Consider the following 19,070-nt stretch of genomic DNA (forward strand, 5'->3'; position numbering starts at 1 on the left):
GACCCATCCATATAGGGGACCATGGGAAGACCCAGGATAGGTACCACACCCCAAGAAGAGAGACCTAGAAGAAAGCTCACCTTGATCTTGCCTTGCACCATTTTAAGACTGAGCACAGATACGTTCCTGATGCTTTAGGCTGCCAATATGTGGCAGTTGTCAAGCCAGCCTGAGTTGATGGCAGCAGATATGCTGACTTGAATTGCTCCCTGGAAGAGTGGATGGTTTCTGGAATTATGGACCTCACAGAGATCCATCTGCTGAAAGGAGATATCTGAAGTCATCAGAGTGGGGATTGGAATATTAGCTGTGTGTAGAGCCCCCTGCTTAGCATAAGTAATGCCATAGCTCAGTCCCAGTCCTGCAAAAAAAAACAAGAATGTAATCAGAGTAATTAATTATCAAAGATAAGAAAAGAGAGAAGGCTTGAGGATAAACCCTAGAGATGGACTTTAGTAGAATTTAATAATTAACATTCAATAAATAATGAGGTTTGTCTCAGTTGAGAAGCCAATGTCATGGAGAAATCATCTGAGATTTGGGCCTTTTGGGACAGTACAGGCTTGCAGTTAAAGAAGGAAAATAATAATTTTATCCATTCATCTTTATTTTTTGTGTGTCATGGTGTTTGAAAACAGGACCTAGGCACTTTCCATGGGCTTTATTGCTCAAGGCTAATGCAGTACCACTTTGAGCTATAGCTCGATTACTGGTTTTCTGCTGGTTAATTGGAGATAAGACTCTCATGGACTTTCTTACCTAGGCTGGATTTGAACCACAACCATTAGATCTTAGTCTCCTGAGCATCTAGTATTAGAAACTTGAGTCACCAGCAGTCGACATAACTAAAACTTTTGAACTTATGGGTGGAAGTGGGTGTTTCTCAGTGTCAGAGTATTTGTCTAGTATGTGTGAGTTCCTGGGTTCCACAGAGAGGAGGAGAAAGGGAGGGAGAGAATGAGAATAAGAGGGAGAGGGAGACAAGGAGGGGCCCAGAGTGAAAGGGAGGAGGAGACATGCAAAGGGAAAGGGAAGGAAAAAATGGAAGAAAGAAAAAGGAAATAAAACATAGTAGCAGAAAATTTATCTGAACTCTAAAAGGGGGAAATCATTCAAAAACAGATTTCAAAATATAAAACAAAATATGTATAGTATGCTCCAGATTAAATTAACCTAGTGATTGATTTAAAACAAGGCCCAGCCCATAATTACTTTTAATTACAAACATAAAGTTAGTGTTTCAGGAGGCAGGTGCCAATGGCTCACATCTGTAATCTTAGCTCCTCTATAGACTGAGAGGAGAAGGATTTCAGTTTGAAGCTAACCTCGTAAAAAAAAATCTTCAAGGCACCATGCATAAAATAATAAGGAAAAGGTTAGGAGCATGGCTCAAGAGGAAACAAACAATCTGGCAGTGAGCAAGCTAAGCAAGTGAGAAATCCTCAGTTCAATCCCCAGGAGTACCAAAAGAAGAAAATACAATTACCACTTCTATGAAAATTCAGGAATCATATATTCAGAAACAGAATCCATATTAAGCATTCCACATTCTAGATTTCATTTAATGCCCCAAGATATGGGGAACCAAGAATTCTAATTTTAATCCAGTCAAGTTCTCTGTTAGAGAAGCCTTACTTTTCCTGTTAGTCACATCCTATTTGACCTAGAATAGCTCCTCACCTCACCTCTCTGGGCCTGAGTTTTCTATCTCCCAAACTGGAATATGATTCTCAGTCTCACAGAGTTTCTGTGAGGGTAAATTGAGACGTGTTTACCTCGGGGAGTGATTGCTGACAAATAACCAAGATGCTACCTTCCATGGTAATCATCAGATGTCATCACTTCCTCCTTCCCATTGATATGTGAGGTGAGCAGGGGCTCACATAGACCATACCTGCACACACTTTCTGAAGATGACTGCTTAGGTATGGATTCCAGTAAGCACTGAAGATTTGTTATGAGACAATGATGCTGAATATGGTAATACATACCTGCAATCCCTGCTAGATGAGTTGTAGAGAACTAGCCTCGCAAATTGAAGGTGCTGGGCTCAATCCCCAGAAACACACACACACAAACACACACACACACACACACCACACACCTCACATTATAAACAATGAGATCTGAAATTCAATGAGAAATTAGATAAATATTGATAGAAATTGGGTTGTAAATATACTATCAAATCCAACTGACTTTAATGACCAAAATAAATGAGAATGTAACAAATGTAATCTAGGTCTTAAAACCTCATACCGAAGATCTTAAAATGTGTTGGGTTGTTACTGAGAGAAACCAGAACTTCCTATTTTGTCTTGAATAGGTTGCTTTAGTATAATAGTGGGCCTATTTATCTTTTTATTTCCTTTGCTTTAGTTATTTTTTTTTCTTATAAGGTCTTTATTTTTGCACTGACTGGCTTCTAATCTCTATCATCTTGCTTCTCAAATAGCTAGGGTTACAGTCATATACCATCATGTTCAACCTCTTTTTGAAATGGGGTCTCTTGTTAAATTTTGTCCAGGGCTGGCATTGAACATCCCCAAATCCACCTCTAAAATAGCTGGGAGTATAGACATGTGCAACTATGTCTGTTTGGCTCATTTATCTCTGGTCATGGAGATATGTAGGTGATACATATATGTACAAAATTCTGTGTTCCATTCCCTATATTGCAACCATCCAATCAATAAGTAAAAACAAAAATAAGATAAAAAAAGTCATATGTTTGTGAAAAGGTAATAGTAACTAACTTCTTAAGAGCTACAGATCTATGCTGTGTGTCAATGTTTCATGTTTATAATCCTAGGTACTCAGGAGGCTGAGATCTGAGAATTACAGATCAAAGCCAAAATAGGCAGTATGTAAAACTCTTATTTCCAATTAACCACCAAAAAGTTGGAAATGGAGTTGTGGCACAAGTAGAAGAGCACTAGCTGAGAGCACAGTAGCTCAGGGATGGTGCCTAAGACCTGAGTTCAAGCCTTATGACTGGCACACACACATAAGAATCTTACACATCTAGTGCTTTATAAAATCTCAGGAGAGGAAAAAGAGAACAATTGGGGTCAATTGGAACCTGTTCAGAGACTTTGTTAGCAGCCATTTCTTGTTGAATATCAGGTGGGAGTACAACGTGCTATGCTGTCCTCAGTGCTTCCAGATTGTTCCACTACAGCTTGTGTCTTAGCAGGCAGGAGCCTTGGTCCCTGGGAGCCTTGACCCCGTATGGCAGCACAGGCATATTTTTAACTTAGAACTAAATCCATGTCATGCAGGGTCTGTCTGGAATTCAGATGACAATGTGCATCTTGATTTATGCTTTGACATATTCATGTTCTTGTCTTCTGTGTGAAACTGGAGCCCTAAAGAATGGCAAAGAAGAATCCCAGCAGGAAAGGAAGGCATAAAGCAATCCTTGAGATTGATCAGATTTGCTTTTCCTAAATTTTTGGGTAAAGGGTGTTACTTTTCCTAGAGTTTCAAAACCAATAGACCTGCCCAGGTCCCTGTTGACGTTGGAGCCTCCTTGTCCAGTCCAGTATGTTTGAGTGTCAATCCTCAGTTTGCACCGCCACAGCTGTCTGAAGGTTGGCTTCAGGATACCCCACTTTTCCCTGCTCTGTGCATGCTAATTGAGCTTCCCATGAGCGCATGAGTTACAAAGGTTGCAGTGACCATGCCTTAGCCCTTCGGGTTTCAGGCTGCCACTGTAGCCACTATTGCAGCCTCCCCTACTTTTACTGCTGCCTCCTTTTTGGCTGCTCATCCTCATCCCTGGCCAGTCAATGCCCAATAGGTCCTCAAGGAGAACCCCTCCACCCATGTACCAAATGTACCCTGGACTTCCAGTGACTCCTGGTGGTCAATAGGACCTACATGACCACAAGAAGAGCCTGACTATAAATGTTACACACAGAAATGAAGAACTAGTATGATGGCTTGACCTTCAAGGCCTCTGAAAATGGAGGTTTGACCCCATAAATTTTGATTCACTGTGAATTTTATATTTTCACACTGAACAATGTATAATTTCCTTGTGCTTCCTTTATTAGATTTTGTCTTACATTTTCTAAAGCATTATTCTAACACAGGATGATACATGTCTCTGGTGAAGGCACCATCAGACGCAAGAGGAAAAGGATGTGGTACATAGAGTATCCCTCTTTTCCAGAAGTGTCCACCGTGGTAAGAAGAGCAAATTTTAGGACAATGGTCACAGAGGCTTCCTCCTACTCTAAAGCATGGCTCACGTGTGGAGAGAATTTCAGAACACCTCTGAAACTTTGCCAATAGTTGCCTAAAGTCAGTTATTACCAAACAGGATATTGAATTAGCTCCATGACCAAAGAAAGAAACAACCACATCTAGCACATTGAGCTCACAAGTATAGCATGGTGTTCCAGTGAAATGATCACTCAAATGAAGATAGGACACTGTCTAAAATACAGAGAAAGAATGGGAATGGCACTGGAATAGGCAGGAATACTTTGTGTGCAAAAGAGGGGGACAAGGGAGATTAATTACAGTTGATTGACTGGGAAATGGGCAGTGATAGAGAAGAAGCTAGTAAAGCCAATGAATGTAAAGGTGGAGAGGGTGCCATGGAAATCCCAGATGGTGCTTCTTGTGCAAGTAGTTATTCTTTGGCAAGTGATGATAGGATACCTGAGCCTCATAAGGGAAAACCTGGCTTTATTGCCTTGCTGGACTGAAAGTGAATAAATGCCCCTGCCTCAGTTTCCTGAGTTCTGGGATTACAGTCATGCACTACCCCATTTCTGTTTGAAACATTTAACTTTCATGCTTGATCATTTGTTTTTCACCTTTGATTTTGATAGTCTTAAATCTACATTTCTGGACCTTGGCATGAACATGTGTTGGTTAAGATATAAGAAAGAATAGTAAATCCAACAGCTTCCCATACTGAAACACCTACCTTGGGTACCTTTCAACTCACTGTGCTCATCTGACCTGTGTGGAGACTGTCCATTCTGCTCTGCTTCTTGAGAGGACTGCCAGATTCTCAGCTGTGTACTAGAGGAACACAGAGGTGAGGGATTTAAGATGGCAATGTGAACAAAGAAGTTTACTTCACTGAAACTTCTGTCATTTGCCTTATTTTTGCTTGTCATTTTACCTTGATCAGAGTTTACATTCTTTTTATGGTATGATGAAAAAATAACATTTATTTTCCTCAGCATTTAAGTTTCTTGTTTGTTTGCATTGAGACAAACTTCTGAGAAAGAACAACTAACCTCATGCAAATATCTAGAAATGGATGATTTGTTTTCATATTCCCTTGTAAGAAAATAATTCTTGGTCTGGAAAGTCAGGAAATAGAAATAGATTAAAATTTTAAACAAGACACGTTTATTTGTGCTGACAGTAGGCTTTGGATTTTTAGTTGCTAAAATGTGTGTGACTATGTTCAGTCTGGTCCACTCATATGAGAGCATGCTTCTTTACTAAGTTATTGACAACTGACAAACTTTTGAAGTTTTTATTTTCTTGTCAGACCATTAAACATTTCTTCAGAGAACATGAAAGTCATACTATTTTCCTCTTCATAGAGTCCACTGTGCTTCAGGTAATTCAGCTATAACCCTTAGCACAAAATCCAGTGTACTGGCTTCTGGATTTATTGGAGCAGCCTAGCTGCCACAAATAAGGGAAACTATGCAGCCTGTGTTCTCTGGGTCTGGATTACTTCCCTTAATGAAATGCTTTCCCAGTCTTTCCATTTAATTACAAATTTTAGTCTATCGTGCTCTGAGATGGATGACTGGAATTTCTGTGTGTGTGTGTGTTTATACATACATTCACACACACACACACACACACACACACATATATACATATATATATATATATATATATATATATATATATATATATATATATATGTAAACTTATACATATGTACCATATTAGAGGGTTATCTGGGTATTGGAAAGTGAGAGACATGAGTCTTATCACCCTGTCCATGGACATTGACATGAGCTCTTGGGGCATGAGTCCTGGGTCTTGTTACTCTTTTGCATGGCCTGAGGTGGCAACAGTTGCTCAGCTATGAGGCATAGAAAGAGGATGTTTTTCTCCAACTTGACGCTAGATATTGAGATCAGCTATCTCTAACCACATGTCTTCTAGTGTAGTAATCCAACTAAAGATCCAAAGAAACTATTTTATTTTATTTTATGTTGTTTTGTTTTATAGTCCTGGGTCCCTAACTCTCACCAGTTCACTGACTCTGAACTCTTTTTTGCTCAAGGCAAGCACTCTACCACTTGAGCCAAAGTGCCACTTCTAACTTTTGGGGGGATTAAGTGGAGATAATAATCTCATGGATGTTTCTGCCTGTGTAGGCTTCAAATAGCAATCAACAGATTTCAGCCTCCTGAGTACATAGGTTCATAGGCCTGAGCGACTGGTGCATAGCTAGAAACTAAATAATGAAAATATCCATTATCTACTACCTCCCATCTTTGGAAATATGTTCTAGCATGTTCTGATCAGATCAATGTTAAACTACTAGTCACTAAGAAAATAATTCTTAACATACTCATTACTACAAATCAAAAGAAATCATTGAGCTAAGCTCCCTAATATGACATGACACTGTATAACTCTTACACATAATCCCCTCAATTTATCTCATTCTTGGATCTTCAAACCACCTTCTAATAAGTATGAAAATTTGTATGTGTAAAAGTAAGTGCATGATTCTGACACATTGAAAAGAAAGATAATAAATATTTTCCTATGACAAGAAAATAGAAACTAGGGTTGGGAATGTGGTTTAGTAATAGAGTACTTGCCTATCATGCATAAAGCCCTGGGTTTGATTCCTCAGTACTACATCAAAGCCAGAAGTGGTGCTGTGGCTCAAGTGTTAGAGCACTACCCTTGAGCAATAGAAGCTCAAGAACAATGCGCATTCACTGAGGTCAAGCTCCTGCACTGGCAAAAACAAACAGGACTGGGATAAAATAGGAACTATTAATCATTTTTTATTAGTATTGTGAAAATACCATACAGATGGGTTACAATTACATAGGCAAGATAATGAGTACATTTCTTATCAAGCATGGTTGCCTCCTCCTTTGTTTCCCCATAACATGCATTCCAATCTCAACCCCGCCAACGCCACACACCCCTACCACCACCTCCACACCCCTCACCCCCCACCTCGCCTAAGTTGTAAAATTCGTTTTTCAACATAAGTTTTTGTACATCTCATTGTTGTAATGGGTCCACCTTTAACCCCATTTAAACAGTTTGTTTATTCCCTTCCTCTCCACAAATTATATCAATATCAAATAGAGTGAAAGCAGAGCTTATAGCCTGGGGAAGGTACATACAAAGCAAAAAAGAAATCAACTTATAAATATGTTGGAAACAATCGCAAGAAAAAAAAAACATTTGAATCGTTATCTTGGGGTTCATTTCACCTAGCATCAACTTGTCTGACAGTCTCTGCTTGTCTCAGACATATAATAGTTATTACAAATAAGGGAAACCATGGGACCTATATTTCTTTGCCTGGCTTACTTCACTTAATATAAAGTTTTCCAAGTCTTTCCATTTCCTAAAAAATGGGGCAATGTCATTCTTTCTGATGGAGGCATATAATTCCATTATTTATATATATATATATATGTAATATATATTATATAATATATGTTATATACATCACATTTTCTTGATCATTCATATACTGAGGGGCATCTGGGTTGGTTTCATATTTTAGCTATGGTAAATAAGGCTGCAATAAACATAGTTGTGCTGGAAGCTTTAGTATGATCTTGTTTGTGATCATTTGGGTAAATGCCCAAAAGTGGCATTACTGGTTCATAAGGGAGCTCTATGTGTTGTCGTTTGAGGAAACACCATACTACTTTCCAAAGTGGTTGAACAAGTTTACACTCTCATCAACAATGCCATAGGGTTCCCTCTGTCCACATCTCCTCTATCGTCTGTGGTTATTAAGTTCTTGATTCTAGCTATTCTAACTGGGGTGAGGTAGTATCTCAATGTAGTTTTGATTTGCATTACTTTTATGGAGCATTTCTTCATGTGTCTATTGGCCATCTTTCTTTCCTCTTCAGAGAATTTTCTCTTTAAGTCTTTAGCCCACTTATCTATTGGGCAGTTGTTTCTTTGAGGATTTGTTGTTGGGGGATTTAAATTTTTGTGTTCCAGATATCTTTAGGATATGAGACCCTTGTCCGTTGTATGGCTAGTGAAGGTCTTGACCCAATCCGGGGGCTTTCTATTGATCTTGCTAGCTATGTCTTTTGCCATGTAGAAGCTCTGCAATTTAAAGCAATGCCATTTGTCCAACCTTTCTTTGATTTGTTGTGTTTCTGGGTCTCTATTAAGAAAATCTGGACCAGTGCCAAGCAGACCTAGGGTTTCTTCTATTCCATACTGTAATGTTTTCAGACTGTCTGCTTTAACTCCGAGGTCTTTGATCCATTTGGAGTTGATTTTGTTGCAGGGTGATATATATGGATCTAGTTTTAGTTTTCTACAGTAGTTAAGCAATTTTGCCTTCACCCTTTATTGAAGAGACTGTCTTTCTTCTATTCTATTTTTTAGCTCGCTTATCGAAGATAACATGGATATAGGTCTGTAGGTTCATTTCTGGTTATTCAATTTTATTCCATTGTTCCTGAGGTCTGTTTTTGTGCCAGTACCAAGTTGTTTTGATCACTATGGCTTTGTAGTAGAGTTATTGATATTTTTCCATCACTGTTCTTCCTGTTAAGGATCATTTTTGCTATTCGGGCACTTTTATTGTTCCATATGAATTTTTATATTGCCTCTTCTATTTCCTTGAAGAATGAGATTGGAATATTGATAGTTATCACATTAAATTAGTAGATAGCCTTGGGAAGTATTTCCATTTTCACAATGTTGATCTTTCCAATACAGGAGCATGGGAGTTTTTGCCACTTCCTAAGTTCTCTTTTGATTTCCTCCTTCAGGTTTTTAAAGTTTTCATCATAGAGATCCTTCACTTCTTTGGTTAAGTTAATTCCTAGGTATTTTATTTTTTTGTGGGGCTATTTGAGATGGAGTTGCTTTCAGCCACACTTTTCTCATTGTTGGCATACAGAAAAGCCATTTTTTATGGTTAATTTTATACCCTGCTACTTTACCAAAGTTTTTCAATCACCTAAGTAATTTGGGAGTTGGGTCTGTGGGATTCTTTATATACAACATCATGTCATGAGCAATAAGGGAGAATTTTACTTCTTCTTTCCCTATTTGGATCCCCTTTATGTTTTCATCTTATCTTATTGCTGTAGCGAGGCATTCTAATACTAGATTGAAGAAAAGTGGAGAGAGTGGACATTCTTGTGTCATTCCTGAGTTTAGAGGATATGGCTTTAGTTTTTCACCATTGACTGTAATGCTGGCTGTAGGCTTGTCATATACAGCCTTTATGGTATTGAGGAATGTTCCATGCATTCCTAATTTTTCCAGAACCTTCATCATAAAGGGGTGTTGGATCTTGTCAAATGCTTTTTCTGCATCTATTGAGACAATCGTTGCTCTTGTTGATGAAATGAATTGTGTTAATCGATTTGCATATATTGAACCAACTTTGCATCCCTGAAAAGAATCCTGTTTGATCGTTGTGTATGATGTTTTGGATGAATTGTTGAGGTCGATTGGCCAAAATTTTGTTGAGACATTTTGCATCAATGTTCATCAAAGTAATGGGTCTATATTTCTCTTTTTTGATGAGTTCCTGTCTGGTTTGGGGATGAGTTATGATGGTTTCATAGAATAAGTTTGGTAGTGAACTTACTCTTTCAATTTCATTGAAGATTTAGAGGAGTATTGGTGTGAGCTCTGCTTTGAAAGCCTTGTAGAATTCTGCTGTAAAAAACATCTAGTCCTGGGATTTCTTAGATGGGAAGTCTGTTATTGTTGTTTCTATTTCAATGCTTGATATTGACCTGTTAAGCTGGTTTAGCTCATCTTGTTTTAGTTTCGTCATGGCAATATTTACCAGGAAAAGGTTCATTTCTGCCAAGTTCTCAAACATATTAGCATAAAGTTTTGAGCAGTATTCCCTTATAATCTTCTGACTCTTGGTTGTTTCTGTAGTGATGTTTCCATTCTCATTTCTGAGTTTATTTATTTGGGTGTGTTCTCTTCTTTTTCTGATAAGATTTGTTAAGGGTCTGTCAATTTTGTTAATTTTTTCAAAGAACCTTCTCATTTTGTTGATTCTTCCTTTTTTTTATTCTAATTCATTTAATTCTGATTTACTTTTAATTATTTCTTTCTGTCTACTGGATTGGGATTTATCTTGCTGCTCTTTTTCAAGGAGGTTCAGCTGTCTCATTAAATTGTTGGTTTCAGATCTCTCTAAGTTTTTGATGTAAGAACTCAGAGCTATAAACTCGGCCTCTGAGTCCTGCTTCCCAGAGGAGCAGATAATTTCTGTGCTCATTTTTTTGAATATCTTGAACATTTGAACTTTGTTTCTAAGGTCTTCAATTACCTACTGGTATCCAAAACTGTGTTGTTCAGCCTACATGAGTTACTGTACTTTCTTTGGTGGCTTTTGGTGTTGAGTTCTTATTTTATTCCCTTGTGGACTGAGAAAATGCAAAATATGAATTCAATGTTTCTGAATTTTGACAAGTTTGATTCGTGACCTAAAATGTGATGTATTTTGGAAACTGTTCCATGTGCTGCTGAGAAAAAAGTGTACTCTGATCCTGCTGGATGAAATATTCGCTAGATGTCTGCTAAATCAGTTGATCTATGCAGCTGTTTAGATTGGCAGTTTTTCTGTTTAGTTTTTTGCTGAGATGATCTATGTAGTGTGGATAGTGGTGTATATAATTCCCCAACAATTAATGTCTTTGGATCTATGTGAGATTTAAAGTTATATTTCTTGGATAAATTTGGGTGCTCTATTGTTTGGCAAATAAATATTTAGAATTGTAATATCCTCCTGAAGGAGAGATCCCTTAATTAATATGTAGCAACCTTCTTTATCTCTTCTCACTAATTTTAATTTGAAGTCTATTTTATTTGATATTAGGATTGCTACTCCTGCCTGTTTATGGTGGTCATTTCCTTGGTAGATTTTGTTCAAGCCTTTCACATTCACGATGTGTTTGTTTTTATGGGCAAGGTATGACTACTGAAGACAGAAGATAGAAGAATCTTGCTTTTTAATCCAAATAGAGACTCTATGTCTCTTAATTGGAGAGTTAAGTCCATTAATGTTGAGAGATAAAACTGAAAGGTATTTGGGAGTTACTGCCATTTTATCTACCTCATTGGGGGCTATGCCAATTGGATTCTTCCTATGGTTCTTGGATTCTGTTTGGGTTTGGTTTCTTGGCCTTTATTGTGGTCTTGTTGGTTTTCTATGTGTAGGACATCTTTAAGAATATTTTGTAGGGCTGGTTTGGTGGAGATATATTGTTTCAGTATTTCTTTGCTATCGAAGATTTTTATTTGACCTTCGGTTATGAAGGAGAGTTTACCTGGGTACAGTATTCTCCGTTCATCGTTGTTTTTCTTTATGGCATGGCATACATCATTCCAGGCTCTTCTTGCTATAATTGTCTCTGCTGAGAAATCTGAGGTGATTTTAATTGGATTGCCCTTATAGGTGATTGAACTTTTCTCCTCGACATATTTAAGGATCTTTTCCTTGGTCTGAATTTATCCTGTGTGGATTGTAATGTGATGATGGGATGTCCTGTTCTCGTCTGGTCTATTTAGGGTTCTAAAATCTTCTTGTATCTGAATAGGTATTTTTTTTCTTTGCATGTTTGGGAAGTTCTCTGCCAGGATCCTGTTAAAAAAATTTCCTAAACCATTAACTTCTGTCTCTTGGTGCTCCTCTACACCCATTATCCTCAGATTAGGCCTTCTGATAGTGTCTTCCAAGTGTTGAATAAATCTATCATATTTCTTGGATTTGTCTTGGATGGTTGTATGTTCTTTTCTATAATATCTACGCTGTCTTCAATGCCCGAGATTCAATCTTCTGCATGGTCTAACCTACTGTCGAGTCTTTCTACTTTGTTTTTTATCTGTTCCTTTTAATTGGTCAGCTTTAGTGGCTTCAAATTCTTTGTTGGAGCTTTGTTTTAGATCTTGTATGAACTTCTATACTTCCTTAATTTGGTGTTCAGTGTTTATTCGCAAATCAATTAGTTGATTGGTTATGGTTTCCTTGGAAGCCCATTCCTTCTGCTGGGCTCCATTCATGCTGTGGTCTCCCTGACTTCTTTCAGCTGTCTGTTAATGGATTCCATGAATGTCTCTAGTAATCTTTGTCTATTCGCATCCCCCTCTCACAATTCTTGTATTACTCTTTGATTAGCTTCCTCACATTCATGCAAATCCTGTAGTTCTCTTTAATTGTTCGCAGACTGCTCATTCAATTTCTTTCTTTCTCTTTGATTGTTCTCAGCTTGCTTACACAATTCCTTTATTTCACTTTGAGTGTTCTCAACCTGCTCACGCAATTCCAGTATTAAGCTTAGAGTAGCTTCCTCATGCCCATGAGCTGTTTTGATCTTTGGTTTGCCTCCTCTCTCTTCCTATCACACTCATACTGAGTCCTTTGCAGGTTTTCAATCTTTTCATTCACCATGTTTACCAGTAGTGTTTGTAGAGCTTTTTTGGAACTCTCCTCTGGATTATTCATTATCTGATCTGTCACCTGATTATTTGAGCGGGAGTTGAGATACCCGGAATTGCCATTTCTCTTTTGCTTTTCCAGCTTGTTCTTCCCATTTGGTATGAAAGTAACGCCAGTTTTGTACTAGAACACCATTTTAAGACAAGCATCATCCAAAGTCCTGTAATTGCACAGTCAAAAACATGCAGATACAATCTAGTTCAACAGATACAGTCTATTCAACATCAACAAGTACGTATTATTGGGCTAAGAACAGCAAAGAAGAATTTTACAAACCTGAAATTATTAGGTTTAGGGAGAAGGGTAGGAACATCTCTAGCTGCTTTACTAGCTTTGACCTATTCCTTCATTGTACAAGAAAGTGTAATTCAAATAATTTCAATCATATCTGTTACTAGAATTATCAATGATTTAGATTATTGTCTGTAATTTGGTCAAAGCTATGTCTCTTTATGTAGGCTACTAAAAATGTATTTACTAATTTCAAGTAAATACATAAATTCTACATCCTTCTTTTTAAAAATAAAATTTTGATTGTTCTGTAATTTGATCATAGCATGGATTTTGTGGCTAGCTAGGTCATTGCACCTCTGTCTCTCACTTCTCTCTCTTTCATGGTTCTCAGAGATAATATGATTGTTCCATAATTATCCTAATTTATTCTGCTTTTCTACTTTTGGTTTCATCATTTCACTTTTTGCTCTGCCATTTCCCAAATCATTTATATAGAAGGCATTATTTCCTATTTTCTCATTCCTAGAATAAGCTGCACATGAAGAAATCATTGGTCCTCATTTTCAGTCTGTGCCTTTGAATACGAAGGAGCATCTTTCCTCTGTACTCCATCAATTCCCTACTCTCCAGTTAGAATAATTTCGAATAGTAAAATTTGAAAAAGAGAAAATGAATCGTGGTGAAAAAAACATATGCAGAAAATTCACCAGATATTTCTGACCAGTTCAACCAATGTGAACTATTAGGGAAATACATGGACACCTCATTCACACCGGCACTCAAAGTCTCTGGTTAGGCAATTCTTAGGAAGATGAGGAATAAGATGAAAAAGTAAGGAATGGTATCAATTGCAAGAAAAAAATGGAGAAGGATCCAAGCAAATTTCTTCATTGGACTGCCGCAAATATTCGGCTTACTACAGTGCAGAGACTACTTTCCAAAAAGGCCACTCATGTGAATATTAGGGATGATGATTAGTGTACCCCTCTTTATCTGGAAGCCTACAGTGGACACTTAGACATTGTCCATGAGTTGGTGGCTCAAGCGGCACATGCTATAACTGTAGATGGCTGGACACTCCTGCACAGTGCATATATGTAGAATAATACCAGAGTGGCTTCTTTCTTACTTCATCATGATACAGATACCAATGCCCAAACTAAAGGCCTCTTGACCCCCTTATATCTTGCTGCTGATAATTGAGATAGCAAAAATATGCTGGGTCTCCTTCTGAGAAACATTATATAAAACCAGGCCTGAAGTACAATTTAGATTTGATTTAGTACAATTTAGATTTGCGTTTGATATTGCCAAAAGGATAAGTATGTATCACTACCTCTATGAAGTTGTGGAAGGCTGTACAAATTGTTCTCCTAAGTCCTAATGGTTGAGTTAAGTTTCTTAAATTTCAAAAATGCAAGTCCATCCTTTGTGTCCATACAAAATATTTTCACAATCCAAATAAGAGCAATAACTTTTTTTTGTCTGTCATGGGTCTTGAACTTTGAGCCTGGGCGCTATCCCTGTGCTCAGCTCAAGGTGAGCACTCTACCGCGTAGGCCACAGCTCCACTTCCAGTTTTCTAGTAGTTTATTGAAGATAAGAGTCTCACAGTCTTTCCTTCCGAGGCTGGCTTTGAACCGTGATCCTCAGATCTCAGTCAACTGTGTAGCTAGGATTACAGGTGTGAGCCACCAGCTCCTGGCAACACAAATATCTTACTGGAAAAATTCATGGATTCAGCGGAATTCTTCCAACTGAATTGCCTGTATTGGATGGCAAATTTTATAGAAGCGTTTTTGTATACATGTATGATTCCTGCAGTGTTTGTGATTTTTTAATCAGAAATAGTTTTAGTTTATCTGTTGAAATGAGTAGTACAGAAACTAAAGTATTTCTGTTGCTTTTCTGAAAAAGTATATATTAAAATATCCTATATTCTATGTTCGTATAATGTTCATAATTTATTTTATTCTCTCCTAGATATACTTGAATTTTACATTATTTAAAATATATAGCTTCAATAATGTGTCCTTTCAGATTGCATTCCATATAGAAACAGCTTAAGATTCCTTTTTTCCCTAGGTCCTAATATTATTTTCTCTGGGATAAAATGACAATGTTGTCTAATTTCAAAAGTTTTGTAAAGTTTATGCTATGTAAACGCCTTTCTTTCTAAGGTGAAGATTTAATACACTGATGTCAAACTAAATTTAATTATATGAATTACATGTATTGTTACACTTGTAATTTTGTAATCCACTTTTTAATAACTGTTTTTCATTTCTTGCATCTGAAGAAAGAAAAAATATGGAATACTTCACAAACTTTCATATCATCCTTGTGCAAGTGCCATGTTAATCTCTGTATTGTAATTTGTGTATACATACTGCTGAAGCATGTAGTATCCTCTAAATTTAAGTAGTTAATGATGCAATCTTTACACAGGCTTATATCTATGAGTGCCTACTTATAACAAGGAAACCTTATTGTTCCTAACAATGCTATTGATCTTATTTCCCTAAAATTCTGTGAATAGTGGGAAAAAATTATATTGTTCAGTCGATTGATCACATTTGAAAATTTTTTTGTCGATGACTATTTTAAATATTTTTCACTTGGATTTTGATAGTACTTTCAATTATTTATAGCTACATCCAAAAGTGCTGGCTTTTTCAAGTACTTATTTATCCAACTGAATTAGCTTTGTGGTGCTAATGGATTCAAAGTAAGCCTTGCTTAAGAGCTACTTCTAAACTCCTGCAGCTGACATTATCACAAATGAGGTCTAACTGGCACAAATGACTACCTAACCTTGACCCTTCTTCCATGTAGAAACAGACTAACCAGACTATGTTAGTCTGACAGCATAGATTGTCGTACTTGAACAAAACTAATCATAGTTTTAAGGGATCGTAGAGAGATGAACAGTTCAGATAGAACTGTTCAGACGAGAAGGTAATTTATCAAAATACAATTGGTTATTATACCTACCATTTCAAAAGTACCTAAAGCCTAGAAGGTGAAAAAATTGTTGATATGCATGATAACTTAATGTCCTGGCCCGTCTACCATCCAACCAGGCAGGAACTTACACTACTCCCTTTCTATCACTAATTATTCTCATAGTCGCAGGAGAAGTCCATATGTTTCTCCTCGTTATTAGGCCTTAAATTGGTAATGTTTTAATCACAGTGTTTCCTCTTGCCTCCAGGCTGTAAATCTACAAATGGTAAAGCTTTAGGTCTAACTCTATCAAACACTTATTAGAGATAATTGAATAATACTTTAAAACAGAGTTGCCTTTGATGCAGTAACCACAACTGAACAATGCAAAACATGTGACTTTTTATTATATTATGTATAGTTATATATTTTATATTTATATGTGCTGATTTTGTATTTCACACAGTGAAACTTACTAAAATTAAATGGTAATTTGACAAATAAATTGATATTTATTTATTCAGTAAATAGAATTTGAATATACATAATTAGGTTTAAAATATATATTAGAATATAAAAAGTATCAATGCAATGTGTTTGGTATAAACTTGTGATACACTGTAACTGTTCTTGGTCTTCTGAATTCACATGGCAAAAAATGTTGTTTTCCTCTAATCTATAAGGTATTTTACTCTGATGCTCTGTTTATTGTTTTAACTAACTGGTCCCAAACTGTTTTTCTCTATATTTCTGAAGCATTCCAACTGATTATGCCCAAATTTGCTGATAAGATGTCTAAAAATATTATTCTTCTGCAGGTCCCATGGGTCACAGGATCCCAGTTCCCAGTTACCTGTATCATCACATAACAGGGGCAAGACTTCTCACCAAGGACCATGCAACATGCCAACACAAAGTAATTGAAGAACCATCTCAATTTCTCATTTCTTATATTTCAGGGCCCCAATTCCTTGAGATGCAAGAATTAGCAGTAAGTAATTACAAAATGGAAAGCAACTTAAAATGAAGGATGAGCTCAAAAAATGTGAGAGAAAGTACTATAATTCAAACATTCATCTTACAGATGAACAGCCCATATGAGTGAACAAGTTCACAAAGTGCCATAAAATTATTTTTTATTCCCCTACCCTATGATTAATGAAAGATTTTAGTCCAGTATAAGTGGGCCAAAAAATAGTTCCTGAAAGGATAGATCCATAATTGGTCTACCAAGGCCCGGAAAACTTGGCTTAGAGGTCAAATGTAATTCAGAAAAACAATGAGAAATCCTTAGTGCTTCAAAACACTGGGCCTTCAGTACAACATGGTTCTGCTGAATGAAAATGTCACTCTCAAACCAATGCTAATCTACATTTAATCTCATGAAAGTGTATTCCTTTTCAAATAAACTTTTTAAAATCACATTAGCCAAAATAACATTTGACAAGTAGTTGATACTTAGTGACATTACAAGTTTTTCAAGTGTAGGGAACAAGTTACAATAGAGTTGAATTATTTACCCAGCACTAATGCCAAACTCGTTCAACCATTCATTAAAGTGTAGAAATAGAACCACACACACAACTTGTGTTGTTCAGTAGGGGCCTACCAGAAATGCATTAAATAGATCAGCCTCCCAAATTTCCAACCCAAACTTTAGCTAATAAAGTAAATTTCATCATTTAATAAGGTACATTTTAAAAAGTCACAAATAGTTGCCTTATCATATGTTATTTTATGTTTTCCCTATCTGTCTAAAATATTAAGAAATGTTATTTTATGCTTACCCTATCTCTCTAACATAGTAAGAAATATGACTTTAAGTCTTGAATATGGGTACTCATCAGAGATATGCCAAAAATAAAATCTGTCTTCTATTTCTATCATATTCCTCTATAAGAATAAATTTTAGTTTTCTTCTTTTTCGAAAACTTATAGGTAGTATAAAATATTATCCCATGTAAAATAAAACAATCACACCATTGTGCAAAGCCATTTTTAAAAATTGGTAGTTAGGAATACATTCTAAGCCATTTTTAACGTTCTTTTTGACTAAAGATTACTCTCCCAAGTGGATGAAATAAAATCATGTTTAGGTGCTTCATGTCTCCACTCTTGCAAATTGTTACTGCAGATGAATGAATTATGAAAATACAAGCTGACAACAGTTCAAGCATATGCATGATTGAAACTCCATGGAATGTATATAAACCTTTCAAAGTATTAACAGATAGTTTAACAGAATGACTATCCGGAATTTGAAATCAGAGAGGAATTATAGTAAAGGCATAGAATGAATTAAAAATGAACAAGGGGCAAGTACAGCTAGAATACTCAATGTACACACGTGATAAAGGAAGTGGTAAATTGAAACTAAATCTTGGAGAAAGGGTTGCTTGAGAATGATGAAAGGAGTGACTCTGATCTAGGAGTATAGGACAATTAGATGGACATGTTTAATTGTAACATACTTGCACAACCTTTTCAAATTCAGTTAAAAAAACAACAAAAAACAAAAACAAACAAAAATCACAACCAAACAGCAGTCTCTAGGGAGTATGAATATGACCTCTCAAAATTTTAGTCAGTTAATGAAGGGCAGTCTTGGGAAAAGCAAACAAAGCTATACAAAGAGGGAAGTTTGGGATAGGGGAGAATTTTTAACAGATTTAAATAGATTGTCTAAGGTTATGAATCACCTATATCTGCTGCAAATAGTATTTTTCTTCTAGGAGTTCTCTGTCTGAACTGGATAATCCAGTCCTGATACACATTTGAAAGCTTGTGAAGATAGAATGGAAGAAACAAGAACAAGAACCCAATACTCCACTGGAGAGAAAACAATCCTCTATCTTTTCTCTAATCTCTCTTCACTACCCTTTCTTCATACTTTTAAGTCAATTGATTTTGAATTATATTTTTCCTTGTTTCTTCTGGCAAAATAATTGGTCAAAGTAATTCATTAAATATTATTTGCCATTATTTTCAAGGAAATCGAAGTGTCAATCCAAAAATTCATATGGAACAATAAAAGACCCCGAATAGCACAAATGATACTCAACAGAAAGAACAGTGCTGGATGAATATTAATGCCAAATTTCGAACTTTCCTATAAAGCCATAGTAATCAAAACAGCTTGGTACTGGCACAAGAACAGTCTTCAGGACCAATGGAATGGAATTGAAAACCCAGA

The 19,070-nt window shown here is 36.4% G+C and overlaps 1 pseudogene; it reads right to left on the reverse strand.

Moving 5' to 3' along the window:
* Positions 1-15,235: 15,235 nt before the first annotated feature.
* LOC138810933 (U6 spliceosomal RNA) lies at positions 15,236-15,332 on the reverse strand (annotated as a pseudogene).
* Positions 15,333-19,070: the final 3,738 nt, after the last annotated feature.

Source organism: Dipodomys merriami, unplaced genomic scaffold (assembly GCF_024711535.1).
Source record: "Dipodomys merriami isolate MVZ:Mamm:240054 unplaced genomic scaffold, mDipMer1.0.p SCAF_510, whole genome shotgun sequence".
Taxonomy (NCBI): Eukaryota; Metazoa; Chordata; class Mammalia; order Rodentia; family Heteromyidae; genus Dipodomys; species Dipodomys merriami.